A 16,547-nucleotide genomic window follows, 5' to 3' on the forward strand; every position below is an offset into this window, starting at 1 on the left:
TTGCCTGAATTACAGCTGCTATGTCGTCTGCATATCCTACTAAAAACGTATTGTCTGGCATATCTATTTCCAGAATTTCGTTATAGCTTATGTTCCAGAGGTCAGGACCTAGAATGGAACCCTGTGCGGCACCTGATGTGATATGTTTCTGCTTTGTACCCTCGCTTGTATTATACATAAGTATCCTTTCGCTTAGGTAGCTGCTGATTATCTTCTGGATGTATGCAGGGACTTGTTTTGTTGTTGTTTTCTTATGGGTGGTTCTTTGGGAGTTTCTACCGCTTTCTTTTTGTGCCTCTTTCCAGGGTTAGCTTCACCTGGGCTTGATGCACTTCTCTTGTGTTGACTCGGTTGAGGTGTCTGCGCAGGCTCAGCTCGACTTATTTTATTCGCATAACTTTTTCTTTCGATTGCTTGTTCGGCTGTTTTCCAATTCCTTCTGTAATTGGCAATTACGTCGAGTAACTCATCTAATTCAGAGACACCATTTTGAACATCTCTGCTAATGTTCCGCTGCTTATTGATTGCGTCTTTCATCTTTCGAAGCACGTTATGACATTTTGCCAGGGCTTCCTCTTCCGATGTTCTCATTTGGAGTATGTATTCCTGCTTTGGAGAGGTTTGAACCAGCGTTATTAGCGCCGCTGCTGCTGTAGATTGTGGAGTTTCTACGTTGCCTGGCATAAGTTCAGCTGTTTCTACCGCGGATGAGTTCACGGGGGTGCGCTTAATTCTTGAGCTGATGCGGAAAGCAAATGCTTCTTCTTCTAGGGTTTGTGGAGTTGACGTCATTTTGTGTTGTTGGGTCCCAACTCAAATCCGTTATCTTTATCTGTAATGCAGTTACCCTTTATGTGACCCCGAGGTTGTCTACGCGCATGGAGGTCCTCGCGAGGGTTGACACAAGGCCTTATGAGCACTTGTGTTCAGAGCCAGGTCGGGAGCTAATCAGGACCATAATGTCAACTGACCCTGCAAGACCAATTGAATGGCGACAGAATAAAGAGCGTTTTTTGAGGCCTTGCCAAGGTTTTAGTAGGACGGAGGATAGCACCGACATTAACCTGAAAGCCATTTCGGAGGGATTCCACTCCCACTTACTGAGGTGACAGACTGCCGCTGCTACCAGCCCGTGGCGATAAGCTCGTAATATAATCAGTATCGTGTTCCATATTCATAGCAGGGTTGTCATCGTTGATTTTTGTATCAGGCAGCCGTCCCTAACATGGGAGCAGACGCTGACCCGAGAGCCGCTCGCTGCGAGGCAGACGCTCTCAGGGTTCACGTGGGGTCCGCGGGGTCGTTAAGCCCGTCACCTCTTGTTTTTTGAGGTGCCCCTGCGGGGATAATAATAATAATAATAATAATAATAATAATAATAATAATAATAATAATAATAATAATAATAATAATAATAATAATAATAATAATAATAATAATAATAATAATAATAATAATAATAATAATAATAATAATAATAATAATAATAATAATAATAATAATAATAATAATAATAATAATAATAATAATAATAATAATAATAATAATAATAATAATAATAATAATAATAATAATAATAATAATAATAATAATAATAATAATAATAATAATAATAATAATAATAATAATAATAATAATAATAATAATAATAATAATAATAATAATAATAATAATAATAATAATAATAATAATAATAATAATAATAATAATAATAATAATAATAATAATAATAATAATAATAATAATAATAATAATAATAATAATAATAATAATAATAATAATAATAATAATAATAATAATAATAATAATAATAATAATAATAATAATAATAATAATAATAATAATAATAATAATAATAATAATAATAATAATAATAATAATAATAATAATAATAATAATAATAATAATAATAATAATAATAATAATAATAATAATAATAACAATAATAACAATAATAATAATAATAATAATAATAATAATAATAATAATAATAATAATAATAATAATAATAATAATAATTATGCATAGTTTTCGTGAATTATTCGTAAAAAATATAAACAACAATTTTTGTTGTTGTAAAAAACCAAAAAATGCATTTGAAAAAAGAAAAGTTCGAATGACAGAGAAGCCGCTCCACAGCCGCTATGTCAGAAGATCCTCTGCCAAAGGCGAAACATGCGTGTCACATAGTGGTGGTTGTGTGGGTTCAAATCTTCGGCTTTCCTTTTTCACTTGCATCATTGGTCATTAATCTCGATTCCAACGAGAAATTAATTAAAAATTATGACAACTTGAAGAACTTTCAATCAAAATATTCTTGCTGTTGTAGTTTCTGTTTCACTTTATATATTGCATCATGGTAATGATGTTATCCCATTCATTATTGAGCCATGGTCAATATAATGCCACTTGGACAATGGATTATCATGCCGCGAAACCGCCCGAGAAATTAGATATACTGTGAGAACTAAACCTAAAAAACATCATAAAGGACAATCTTGTAGAGAATTTTCATTGCTACTTTTTTTAATCCCATTTCGATGGGGCTTGCGCTTTTTTGTGTTTTTTATACCCTCAGCATTTATGCTAAAGAGGGTATATACACTTTCATACGGGCAAAATGTGCCTCATCGAAATAATGGTTTTGACCCCAAGTATGATTGGACGAAATGTGTTTTAGACAATTTGGAGTTGATATAGCCATGTCCGTCCGTCTGTCTGTCTGGCTGGAGCGCACGATAACTCTCGAACGGATCAACCGATTCGGTCCAAAATTTGGCTTTCGTAATATTTTGTCCAAACTTAGTCTAAGTTCGAAGATGAGCTATATCGGTCCACTCCTTCCGGTACCTCCCCCACAAAAGTTCGAAAACGTTCGGAAAATTTGTGGGCACGATAACTCTTGAAGGAAGTAACCGACTCGGTCCATACTTTACACATCGTGAAACTTCTTCCAGACTTAGATGAAGTTCCAATATGGACTCAATCCGTCCACTCCTTCGGGTACCTCCCAAACAAAATTTCGGAAAAGTTCAGTTTAGGACCTGTTCACAAATCCCTTTGACTTTTGTTGTAGCAACTTGTATTCACTGCCCCCCATATGACTGTACAAGTTTCATCAGGGGCAAGTCCATACTTCCTGAGAAAATAGCCTGAAAGTTGCAAAAAAACCCTATGACGCAATGTGTAGTGGTTGGACCGCAAGATAACTCTCGAACGGATATGCCGATTCGCTCCACAATTTGGTCTTCGTAATAGTTTGTGCAAATTTAGTTTAAGTTCGAATATAAGCCATATCGGTCCACTCCTTCAGGTACCTCCCCCACGAAAGTTCAAAAATGTTTGGAAAAATTGTGCGGGAGTGACCGATTTGGTCCATACTTATCCTAAAATATCTACCAGATATAGATCAGGTTCGAATATGGACTATATTTGTCCACTCCTTCGGGTACCTCCCACACAAAATTTTGGATAAAGTCACTTTAAGACCTGCTCTCGAATCACTTTGATTTTTGTTGAAGCAACTTGCATTCGATGCCTCAATTACGGAAGTAAAAGGTTTTCAGGGGCATGTCCATACTTCTTGAGAAAACAGCCCGAAAGTTGTAAAAAAACCCTATGGCAACATTTTTGTGTGGTTTAAGGATTCGTTGGACATTTTTACCGAAGGTTTTCCTAGTGGCCCTGTTTAGGATAGTGTGATAAAAAAAGCCCTATCTATCGATATCCACGCAAACTTTTGAGCTTTAATCTTATCCATACTTTTGTCGGTGCATACGCCCAAAATTTTGAAAACCCCCCTAAATACATAAGCTTTTTTTTGGAGAAAAAAGTACTTCAATCCACACAGGCTGAGGGTATATCTCTGTCGGCAAAGGCGACTGATACTTTTTTACTTGTTTTTTTTTGTATTTTTCTCATCTTTAGACATTGTAGTTTCAGAAACCGCAAAAGCTTCCCAGGTGTAAGCACCTTTCATTTAAATTTATTTAAACCGCACCGTGTATATGGTTAGGATGGTCGTAGAGAAAATCTGATTAGACAGAAACTTGTTTTATCACAAAATAAAACGAATTAGGCCCATACATTTTTGCATATCGTGCATATTTTGACATATTTTGCATAAAATGAGCATATGCAAAAATATATGCAAGTGTTTGTGGCTCGAATATCCCACCAAAATGGCTGAAATTTGGGTACTAATTCTTCCTTGGGGGTATGAAACTTTACACCTGAAATTTGTCGGTATAAGTCAACGTGTTCATATAGCCCCCATAGAACGGTAGCTTCCCGATTTTCGGTATTTTGAAGGTTATGGCCTCAATATCCCACCAAAATGACTGAAAGTTCATATTTAGTCTTTGTTGGGGGTATAAAACTTAAGGCCTCGTCACATAAGCGGCATGGCTTGTTAAGTCGGCATCATCGGCTGGCATATTCGTAAATGAACAAAAGGAAAATGATAACATAGTTACCATATGTTACCATTTTCCTTTTGTTCATTTACCGAATATGCCAGCCGATGACTTAAGCCAGCCAGAAATCCTCTTATGTGACGAGGCCTTTAAGGTTGTGGCCTCAATATACCATCAAAATGACTGAAATTTGACATTTAGTCTTCGTTGTGGGTATAACATTTTCCACCTGAAATTTCTCGGTATAGGTACAGGCAAGGCCTATAGAAGGTCGGCCATTCAGGGTTCTGTTAACAACTTTTGACAACAAACATAATAAATTTTAAATTATTGTGATTTGAGTTTCTTTGTATTTTTAATCACAATAATGTTTTTGACAACAAACATAACAATCAGGTGGGCTTAGTGTCTAACTGTATAAACTGTGGGTCCAGGTCTTCATATAGCCTTACACATTATTTGGAAATCCTGCCATTTTAATTTTGGGTCTAAAAATTGTTTTTATTTTATAACTTATTTTCACCTTTAAAATGGCAATTTTCCAAACAAAATTTTGACAATTTCATACCAAATTGCGACTAACTTTTTTAAGATGTTTTATAAAGAACAATGTGGCAGCACTAAATTATTGACTGAGAGAAATATAAACGAATAACAGAGAGTGCGCATTCTCAATTGTTAGAGTGTGGAGCCGTGTAGTGCCCCTGCATGTGTGTATCTGTGTGAACGACAAACATGAAGTAATGGGAACTACAATTTTTATAGTGCCCTACATTTCATGGTGTACGAAGGCAAAAACACACAAAAGGACTTGTAGGAGAATCCCCAACTGCCAACAACAGTTTAGTTGTTGTAAAGAATCCCATGGAAATGGGTGCATTAGGCAAACGTACAATGTGTTAACGGGTACAATGTGAATGAGTGTGTGGAATGTGTGGCAAAGTAAAGTGTTAATTGAGAATGTAAGAAGAATAAAAAAATATCCCCTACTAGAATAGAAAGTTAAGAGAATTGCAATAACAAAATAAAAAACAGGATAAAAACACAGAAAAAATTGACAGTGAGGAAAAAGTCAAGAGCAAAATGTAAACAAAGCAAAAAAACGAATAAGAAAATCAATTAAAAAGGATAAGTTTTTTTCGCCAACGAAGGATGTGTGAAGTAGAGTAGTGAACGAATGCAAATATTATAAACAACAGCGTAGCAATATTTAGCAAAAGTAAATCTTAGAAAGAAAAACCACAACATGTTGAAAGAAAAAATCGATTATTGCATTGTGTAGAGACAAAAAAAATTCGGTTTATTTTGTGTGTGTGAATGGTGTTTGTGTTTGGGGGGGTAGCTGCTGCCTGCCACTACGGCAGCTACCTGTAGATATATCTCCTATGTAAAAACAACAATTGTTAAGCAAATTCAGTGTGGTACATAAACAATGAGATGATGATGGTGATAATGAAGATGTTGATGAAAATGATGTACAAACATAAGATATGTATTTATAAATTCTATGTAGGTACATTGGATACGTATGTTTCCAAGGTGTTGCTGTGTATGTATGCATGTGTTTTTGAAATAATATTTTTTGGGGGTAAAACAATGTTTTCAAGTGCCTTATGTTTAAGTGCTTGATGCCCCCATCATACATATCTTTGCAAAAGATTCAATAAAAATTCAAAATTCAATAAAAACTCTAAAAATATGGAAAATGACTCGTTGGCGTATACGTTCTGCCGTAATAATCAACAACAACCCGCCAGCCAGGCACCTCAAAAAAGCTAGCCAGTCATTCAATTAATTTTGGTTTGTTAATCGTCATCATATCACTCCTCACATTGGCGAGTCACGGAAAATTGACTTTCTTAAGGGGGAGCTGTCTTGCATTTCTGTTATGCCTATTGCCTGCCTATCCACCACAATAGTCCGCCCATTTCAGGCCCAAGCAGAAAAACACATGTTTTGTTTATTTTTTTTACCTTTTACTGTTACGTTTACATGTTTACTGTTGGTATTATGGTTGTTGTTGTTTGCTTTTGTTTATGTCTTTGCTGTTGTTTCATAACGTCGTTGTGTTGTCCCCATTTCCCAAAGGCAAAAACGGAAATACAAACATGCCTCCTTTATAATATCCATAACCATTTGGAACTATCCTCTTCCTTGTCGGTCAACAATTCATCACCCCTCCCTCCCCCGGAAACACATTCGTTTCTTCTTACCTCTACCATTGACCAACCTCACCAGCTGAGTGTGCTAGAAAATGCACACACCAGAAAAACCAAAAGCAATACAGAGAAAGAATAATAACAACAACAGCACCAACTGAAAGAAATAATAAATGAAAAATAAAACACCAACAATAACAACAACAAACTACATAAATAATAAATAGCAAGGAAAGCTCTTTTTTTGTTCTCGAGGAGGCAAGAAAAACAAAGTGGAAAAGGTTGCCATACTTAAAAAAGTGGGTATTTTAAAAGGGATTGAACTTCGCATACCCTCTTTGTATAGGAGGATAATTTTGTATCGGACCTTCATATTATCGCCGTACCCGGAGAACCGAGTGTTGAACAGAGACACCGCTAAAATACATAGGCAATATAGGCAACATTTCGCTGAGGGGTTCAACCTGAGCTGGAAAGTGTAATACTATATATAATAATATATTGGCGGATTTTTACCATGGCGGTACCCAAAATTTAAGACTTTGAAAAAGTGCCGAATCGTTTGGTATTGTTAAAAGAGTGACAGAACATAACATTATGGGTTTGCAGAATTAAACTTCTGAAAGGAACTTATTTACTCCGAAAGAATCAAAATGCCAGATAATTGCATAATCGGATAAAAGTCGGTCTCAAAAACACTCAAAGTACTTGTGGCAGGGGAGATTTTTGCAAAGATGTTTTTTATTTACCCAATATGAGAAGTTGGAAAGATATTGAGATTATTTTGGGATCGATATGTGGGAAAAACTTGCTATTCTGATGCATTAGCTCCCAAATAGTGGTCATTTTAGGAACATTATCTCTCATATAATGGCCTATCAGAAGCATTTTTTTCAAAATAAGTTACTGATCAGGATTTTTTCAGAAGTAATGGTCGTTCAGGATATTATTTCTGAAATTAGAAGCATTATCTTTGAGGTCATTACTTCATTCGGGAGTATTATCTTTGTAGAATGATTGGTCAGAATCATAATTACCTAGATAATGGTCAATCAGAAATTTATATAGGAAATAATGATGTGTCGGAAGAATTATCTTTGAGATAATGACCAGTCAGGAACATAATCTCGCAAATAATGTCCAGCCAGGAACTTTATCTCGGAGGTAAGGTCTCGAGGATAAATGGCCGGTCAGCATTTTTTGTAGAAGATAATGACCGATGATCAGGACTTAATCTCAGAAACAATAGCTGACGAGAAGATATTGACTGGAATATTATCTTTGAGATAATTGTTGGTCAGAACCATAATTCCCAAGATAATGGCTGATCAGAAAATTATCTAGGAAGTAATGATCGGCCAGAGTTATTGGACTTTCAGAAGAATTATTTTCGGAGATATCTTGAGATAAAGTCCGTCGGGATCATTATCTCGTAGATAATGGACTTAAGCTCTGAAAAAATAGTCAGTCAGGAGCATTATCTTTGATATAATGGTCGGTCTCTGAGATAATGTCAGTTCTGAACCATAATTCCGGAAATAATAGCCCACCAGAAAATTATCTCGGAAATAATGACCTGTCAGAGGTATTGGCTTGTCAGAAAAATTATCTTTGTAGTAAGTGCCCACCAGTGACATTATTTTGGAAATAACGGCCGGTCGGGAACATTATCTCAAAGACCGACCTGACCTACCGATAATGCTCCTGACTGGTTTCTGGTCAACTACTATTTCGGTGCTTAAATCGATTATCTCCGAGATAATGATCCCGACAGACTTTAGTCGGGATCATTATCTCGTAAACCTTAGTCGAAATCATTACCACGGAGATAATCTATTTAAACTCCAAAATAATAATTGACCAGAAAAAAGTCCGGAGCATTTTCGGTTGGTCAGGTCGGTCTCTGAGATAATGTTTGGTCAAGCTCATTATATCGGATATAGGGTCCTTTCTTATCTTTGAAAATTCTTCTGTCAGAGGTTTTTGATCAAATTTATTTGACAGTCGGAATAAAATTATCTTCGAGATATTGAATTGTCGGGAAAATTATCTCGAAAATAAAGTCCTGTCAGGAACTTTATCTATGAGGTAAGGTCAGTCGGGAGCAGTATCTCGGAAATGATCAGTTAGGATTTAATGATCAGTCAGGACTTAAGCTCGGAAATAATGGCTGACCTGAAGCATTATTTTTGGGATAATGGCTGACTAAAATATTATCTTTGAGATAATGAGCATTCGGGAGCATTATCTCTGACATAAAGATCGGTCTGGAGAATTATTTCTGGGATAATGGTTTTATCTATGAGATAGGAGTTTTATCTCGGAGATTATGGTAGGTCAGAAGTTAATGGTCGGTAGGGGTTTTTATCTCCTAGATAATGGTCGGTTAGGAGTATTATCTTTGAGATAATGATCAGGGGAACATTTTCTCTGAAGGAATAGTCTATCAGGATAGTTTCCTCTGAGACAATATTCGATCAGGAAAATTATTTTAGAGATAATGGACGGCTAGGAGTATTATCTCTGAGATAACGGACGGTCAGGAGTATTATCTCTAAGATAACAGTAGGTCAGGAGTAATATTTCTAAGATAATGTTAAGGCAGGAATATTATCTCTAATTTAATGACCAACTATTATCAGAGAGATAAAATCCCTGATCCACCATTATCTCAGAGATAAAACTTCTGTCCGACCATTATCTCCATTATACTCCTGCCCTAAGTATTATCTCTAAGATAATGATCGGTCAGGAGTATTATCTCTGAGATAAGGGTCGTTCCGACGCATTGAATCTGAGATAATGGTCGGTGAGGAGTACTATCTCTGAGATAGCGGTTGGTCAGGATTATTACCCAGGATTTTATCTCTGAGATAATGGTGGATCAGGGATTTTATCTCTCTGATAATAGTTGGTATTATCTCTGAGATTATGGTTGGTAAGTAATATTATCTCTGAGATAATGGTCGGTCAGGTGTATTGTCTTTGAAATAATGTTCGGTCAGGAGAATTAGCTCTGACATAATGGACGGTCAGGAGTATTATCTCTAAGATAATGTAAGGTCAGGAGTATTATCTCTAAGATAACGTTAGCTTTGGAATATTATCTCTGAGTTAATTGCGCTCAGGAGTATTATCTTTGTGATAATGGTCAGTTAGGAGTATTATCTCTAAGATAATGTTAGTACAAGAGTATTATCTCGGAGATAATGATCGGTCAGGAGTTTTATCTCTGAGATAATGGACGGTGGGGAGCATTAAATTTGAGATAATGGTTGGTCGGGGCTTTATCTCGTAGATAATGGTGGGTCAGTTGTATTATCTCCGAGATTATGTTAGGTATTATCTCAGCGATGTTAGTTGGTCCGGGCTATTATCTCGTAGATAATTGTGGATGAGGAGTATTATCTCGTAGATAATGGTGGATGAGGAGTATTATCTCTGAGATAATGGTAGGTGAGGGGTATTATTTCTGAGGTTATGGCCGGTTAGGAGCTTTATCTCTAAGATAATGGAGTATTATCTCGTAGATAATGATATGTCAGGAGTATTATCTCAAAGATAATGGCCACTCAGGGGTATTATCTCTGAGATAATGATCTGTCAGGGGTATTATCCCTGAGATAATGGTCGATGAGGAGTATCCTCTTTCATATAATGGTCAATCAGAAGTATTATCTCTGTAATGGTCGGTCAAGAGTTTTATGTCTGAGTTAATGATCGGGTTGAATTTTTATCTCCGAGATAATGGTCGGTCAGGAGTATTATCTCTGAGATAATGTTTGATCGGGAGTATTATCACTGACATAATAATCGGTAAGGAAAGGAGTATTATCTTTGAGATAATGATTGATAAGGGTATTATCTGCGAGATAATTGTCGTTCAAGAGTATTGTCTCTGGGATAATGGTCGGTCAGGATTATTAATCTGATAATCTGTCAGAGTCATTATCTCGGCTTCAGGCCTATTATCTCGGAAATAATAATCTGTCAGGGGCATTTCGTCAGAGCATTTTCTTTGATAATGTCCGGTCAGGAACTTTATCTCTCAGATAAGGCCAGTCGGGGACATTATCGCCTATAGACCCCATGAAAAAGTCTGTTGTAGACATTTTCGAAAAGTCTAAAAATTACTTTTCCGAAAGGAAAGGCCTACACGCAGAGAAGAGATATTGTAGCAGCAATCATATTCTAAGAGCACAATAGTGTATTTTAAAAATCTGAAAATATATATTGTTGGTGCAACAATATATTTTGTGCCATTATGTTTCTTGACACAAAATAAATGGTTGAAACAACAATATATATTTTAAAATTTTTAAAATACACTATATTGTTCTTAAAATATGATTGATCCTAAAATATCTCTTCTCTGCGTGTATAGAAGACCTATTGAACAGTATTTTGAAGACCTTTTAAAAAGGTTCTGTAGACGACCTTTTGAAAAAATATGCGGAAGGCATTTTGAAGGAAGAAAGTCTTATACGAAGACCTTTTGACAAGGTCTATAGAAGATGCTTTGGAAAGATCTATGGCACACCATTTGAAAAGGCCTACAGAACATCTTTTGAAAAGACATTTTAAAAAGGGCTATAGAATTTCTTGTGAAAAGTTTCATAGAAGGTATTTCAAAAATGTTTATAGAAGACTCTTCGAAGAGGACACCATTTGAAAAGCTTTCTTGATAAAAAGGACTATAAAAGACCTATTGAAAAGCTTTATGGATGACCTCTTTAAAAGCTTCAATGTCAATAGAAGACCTTTTGGAATGGTCTATAAAAGGTCTTAAAAAGGTCTATAAAAGATCTACGGAAGAACTTGTGAAAGGCCTATAGAAGATATTTTAAAAAGCTTTATAAAGGAGCTTGTGAACTATTTTAAAAATATCATTAAAAGGCCCTGTGAAAAGGTTTATAGACGACCCTGTGAAAATGTCTATAGAAGGCCTTATGAAAAGATCCATTGAAGACCTATAGTAGGTCTAAGGAAGACCTTTATATTTAAAGTATATTCTAAAGATTATCCTTTCAAACCGTTGCAAAGTTATTCATATGGCTATTGGAATGTTCATCGCCATAAATCTGGCAACTCTGTCATAAACAAAACAACTGAAAGCCTCAAAGGAAAAGCTCTATGCGCTCGCTACTGACTGTTTGCTTCGTTGCTGGTTAGCATGGCATGGTGTGCTGCTGCTGGTGCTTTATGTTGCTGCAACCAAGAACAAGGAATTCAGTATGAAACGAACGACTATTCCGAAATCAACTCGAGCGCGTTGTTAGTTAAAAAAAATAACCTTAACAGAAAAAAATATTCAAGTGTTTGTCTGTGTAAATGTGTTTATTCTTGTGTCCGTCGTCGTCGTTCGTCATTGAGTAGTTGCACGTTTAAACAAATAGAAATAAAAACAACAACAACGAAAACGACCAAAAAATCTCAACAATAATTAATGTTAACAATAACACATAAGGTGGTTAAATTGTGTATGGCCTAGCGGCCTAGCTAACAAAAGAAAATAAAAACGAAATGAAATGAAAACGTAAATGGATGAAATTGAAATTTGTTTAAAAAATAGGAATTCATTTAAAATAGCCAAAGTGAAAAAATTATACTTCAACAATTGCCTTTAAGTTATTTATGAGTTATTTTTGTGTGTGACAATCATCAATTAGACCTTCAACCCACCCGCAACCTATGCTTCCTTGGAAGCCCAAAAACAAGCAGAAGTGAGACAGAGGCATGTAAGAAGTTTTCCTCTTTACTTGGCATTGATGATAACGATGGGAGATTGCAGTGGTTATTGTTGTTGTTGCTGTTGTTTGAGTTGCAAGTAACAACTACAAAACTGTGTCACGTCTTATCAACTGGATTTTAACCAAACCAATAAGCCAAATATCCATTCAAACGACAATGGAAACAGCAACAACAATACCAGCCAGTTACCAAAACTGAAAACTTTCAAATTTATAGGCAAACACAAGTGGTGTTGTTGTTTTTGTTGTGAGTGGCTATGTGGCAGAAGGATATACTTTGAGTGTTATAAGGACTTTTAGATTTTGGGCAACAACAACACCAGCATTAGGCCAAACAACGAAAAAGGTAACGAACGACGAGAAGGCAAAGTCAACGAAGAAGAAAATATGTGTCATTTCTCAGAGTGTTCATCAAATGATAATTTCATACAATAGCAACACCAACAACAACAATAATAATCATTACAATGTCACCGTTTGGCAACATCGATGTCGTTGCTGTTGTTGTTAATTTTGTGTTTTTGTTGTCATTGTTGTTTTCGTTGCTGTTCTATTAGCCATAAACATCATTTTGAGAATTGAACATATTGTAAATAGACGAATAGGTGGTTGGAATGGACAGACAGATGGACGGACTAACAGACGCAATGGACTGACAGACAGACGTATGTATGGTCGTAGTCAACAACATGAAATGAAAGGAAGAAATCAAGGGGCCCCATGCAAGGCGTCCCACTGTGTGTGCGCTTTTTGTGTTGGCTTTTATTTTGCCTCAGTCACTGTGTCATTTTTACTTAATATCAGTCAGTCAGACACACACCAATTCGGTTCCGTTGTGATTCATAGATTTCCTTTGAATTTTAAATGCCCACAAAATGAAAAATTGGAATATTGTTTTATTCGTGGTCTTATTGTTTGTTTGTGTAAATATTACATACATACTACCCGTACATACATACATATGTATGAATACAGAGGTTATTTACAAAATTTTGAAAGAATTTTCATTATTTTTGCATTATTCTTTTTCTTTTGTTTCTTCTTGAATTGATTCATGAAAATTCTAAGGGAAAAATAGGCATTCATTTCTGTATGAAATTTTACGTTTAGCTTGAGCCTATATCTCTGTATGTAAGTAGATTGATGCAACCAATAACAGCCGCGGAACCATATGATTTTGTATAAAGAAATGCCAAGTTTTTTGTTTGTTTATATCTAAACAGTTTTCGTTTTTGGTAGGTGGGTGTGGTAAAAAGTTTTCGGTATAATGGTTTGTACGGCCAGGAGGAACATTTATAAGATCTTTCAGATGTTTTTAAAAGGAGTTCTATAAAGCTTTTTTAAAGGTCTTCTATAGACGTTTTTCAACAGGTATTTTCAAAAGATTTTCTAAAGATCATTTTACATAGATTCAAATACTTTCTATAAACATTTTCAAAATGTTTTCCACATACCTTTTTAAAAGGTCTTGTAATGACCTTTTCGAAACATCGTTTGCATACTTTTCCAAAATATCTTCTATAGGTGTATTCAAAAGGACTTTTAAAGACCTTTTCAAAAGGTCATTTGAAGATCATTACTTACTTACTTAGCTGGCCTATTACAGAACATTTGTTCCATAGACCGAACTAAGAAAAAATCTCCAATCCTCTCTGTTTTTCGCTTCGCTTTCTCGAATACCGCGCCTTTTCATTTCTTCATCCACTTGTGTGCTCCATCGAAGCTTAGGCCTGCCGATTCTGTATGTACCGCCATGTGGCATATATTCATATGCCTTTTTAGCTGGTTCATCATCGCTCATTCTTACGATATGGCCTAGCCAACGCAATCGTTGCATCTCGATTCGTTTAACTATATTCATGTCTTTGTATAGCACATACAGCTCGTGGTTCATACGACGTCAATATTCACCGTCAACGCAAATCGGCCCGTAGATCTTTCGAAGAATTTTCCTCTCAAACACGCCAAGCACTGCTTTATCTGCTTGCCCAAGTACCCATGCTTCGGAGCCATACATTAGCACGGGTAGTATCAGCGTTTTGTATAGTGTTATTTTTGTTTGATGAGATGTGGCTTTGTTTTTAAATTGCTTACTTAGACCATAGTAGCATCTGTTGGCCAATACAATTATTCTTCTTATTTCACAACTGATGTTGTTTGTTGTGTTTATGGCAGTGCCGAGGTAGACGAAGTCTTTAACTACCTCAAAATTATAGGTACCAACTTCCACAGTTGGTCCGAGCTCTATGGACGCTTTGCGCGTCGACACCATCAATTTGGTCTTTTCGTCCCACTTTCGCAGATTCTGCTTCGACCTTCCTAAAGGTATCAGTTACATCCTTTACTGATCGTCCCCTGATGTCTATGTCATCAGCATAAGCAAGTAAGATGTGGCTATCGGTGTAAATTGTGCCATTTCTTTTGACATTTGCATCTCGTATTACCTTTTCCAGCAAAATGTTGAATAGGTCACACGAAAGGCTGTCTCCTTGTCTAAAACCTCTTTTGGTACAAAATTCTTCGGAGAGGTTCTTTCCAATTTTAACTGAGGACTTAGTATCAGTTATCGTAGGGGATGGAAGATACCAAGGAACGGTCCTGACCGGTTTTAACATGGCAAAGCCCAGGATTTATCTTGGTCCCTCTTTCATTTCAAGTGGACAGTGGCCTCCCCGTGGTGTCACCTGGGGAACTGCCTTTAACACCCGTTAAAGGTAGTGAGCTAACATGTGCCGCGCGTTCACCCATAAGAACGTTAAAAACTTGGGTTTGGGCGTCGGGTTAGTAACCCTCCCCTAGAAAAAACAGCCTACTATGAAAAAACGAAAGAAAAGAAAAACTAACCCCTCTAAAGTTGACGAACCCCGCAAACGTTTTAAGGACCATGATCTGCGAATCTGCACCTGGAATGTTCGAACTCATTATAGAGAAGGTGCAGTCTTCGCATTGGCAAACGTTCTTGTAAAGTACAAGGCCGATGTTACTGCCATACAGGAAATACGATGGATTGGGAAAGGCGTCACAACAACACCTAAAGGTGACGCACTGTATTATAGCTGCCATGACGTAAATCATGAGTTTGGTTGCGGATTTGTAGTTAGTTGGAGACTAAAACATCTGGTAACCAGCTTCACCCCAGTGAATGATAGACTTGCTGCATTTCGAATAATTCTTCAACAACAGCTTTATTTGCGCTCATGCTCCCACTGAAGAAAAGGACGAACAGACCAAAGATATATTTTACGAGCGCTTAGAAGAAACATATGACCGTTGCCCTGTCCATGACAATAAAATTATTCTAGGCGATTTTAATGCCAAAATTGGAAAGGAGAATATCTTTGGCCCAACAGTTGGGAATTTCAGTCTCCACAGTGAAACATCTGACAATGGTATGAGGCTGATAGACTTTGCAGCTGCAAAAAACATGGTAGTTAGCAGTACCAGATTTAATCATCTCGATATTCATAAGGGCACCTGGCTGTCTCCAGATCAAAGAACAAGTAATCAAATTGATCATGTTGTGATAGATGGAAGACATTCATCGAGCGTGTTGGATGTACGATCGTTCCGAGGCGCAAACATTGATTCGGACCACTACCTTGTTGCAGCAAAGGTATGTACCCGTCTAAACGTTGCAAATAAAGCACGAACAGACACAACGCGGAAGTTGGACATCGATAGGCTGCAAACACAACAGATAGCCACAGCATATTCCACTCAACTAGCCCAATTGCTTAACGCGAGCACTCCTTGTCCCGATAACATAACAACACAATGGCAAAATATTGCCCACTCCATGCAAACAGCCGCAAAATCCATACTGGGATTCCAGAGACCTCCACAAAGGAATTCATGGTATGACCAGGAGTGTCGTTCTGCTACCGAAGAGAAAAATGCAGCATATAGAGCTACTTTACAATCAGTAGCAACGCGTAGCGCACGAGAGAGATATCGGGAGAAAAGGAGAGAAGAGAAACGTCTTTTCCGCACGAAAAAGAGAGAATTGGAAAAGCGGGAGTGTGAAAAAATCGAGCTGTACAGGAGCCAGAATGAAGTCCGAAAATTCTACCAAAGAGTGAAACATCAAACAGATGGCTTTGGTACAGGCACATCCTTATGTAGAGACCAGCAAGGTAATCTGGTAACAGATACAGATAGCGTGCTCAGGATATGGAAGGAACATTTTTCCAATCGACTGGTATCCAATAGTAGCGAAGACGATG

General features: G+C 36.6%; 2 protein-coding genes across 19 annotated transcripts in view; one reads left to right on the top strand and one right to left on the bottom strand.

Moving 5' to 3' along the window:
* The window catches only part of Shawl (Shaw-like), a 278,379-nt gene that overhangs the window by 181,785 nt on the left and 80,047 nt on the right, over positions 1 to 16,547 (bottom strand). The gene's annotated exons all lie outside the window — the stretch shown is intronic.
* Positions 5,128 to 16,547, top strand: part of jp (junctophilin) — an 83,294-nt gene continuing 71,874 nt past the window's right edge. For 2 of the 15 annotated variants that reach the window (XM_073966810.1, XM_073966827.1), the window contains exon 1: positions 11,753 to 12,312. The gene's annotated coding sequence lies outside the window, so the exon portion shown is untranslated. Of the gene's footprint in view, positions 5,378 to 11,715; positions 12,313 to 12,541; positions 15,391 to 16,547 lie in introns of those variants that run through there. The other 13 variants (XM_073966811.1, XM_073966828.1, XM_073966815.1 and 10 more) reach the window with 10 other exon arrangements.

This window comes from Musca autumnalis, unplaced genomic scaffold, assembly GCF_047663935.1.
Source record: "Musca autumnalis isolate F117 unplaced genomic scaffold, ASM4766393v1 scaffold_2, whole genome shotgun sequence".
In the NCBI taxonomy this organism is placed as follows: Eukaryota; Metazoa; Arthropoda; class Insecta; order Diptera; family Muscidae; genus Musca; species Musca autumnalis.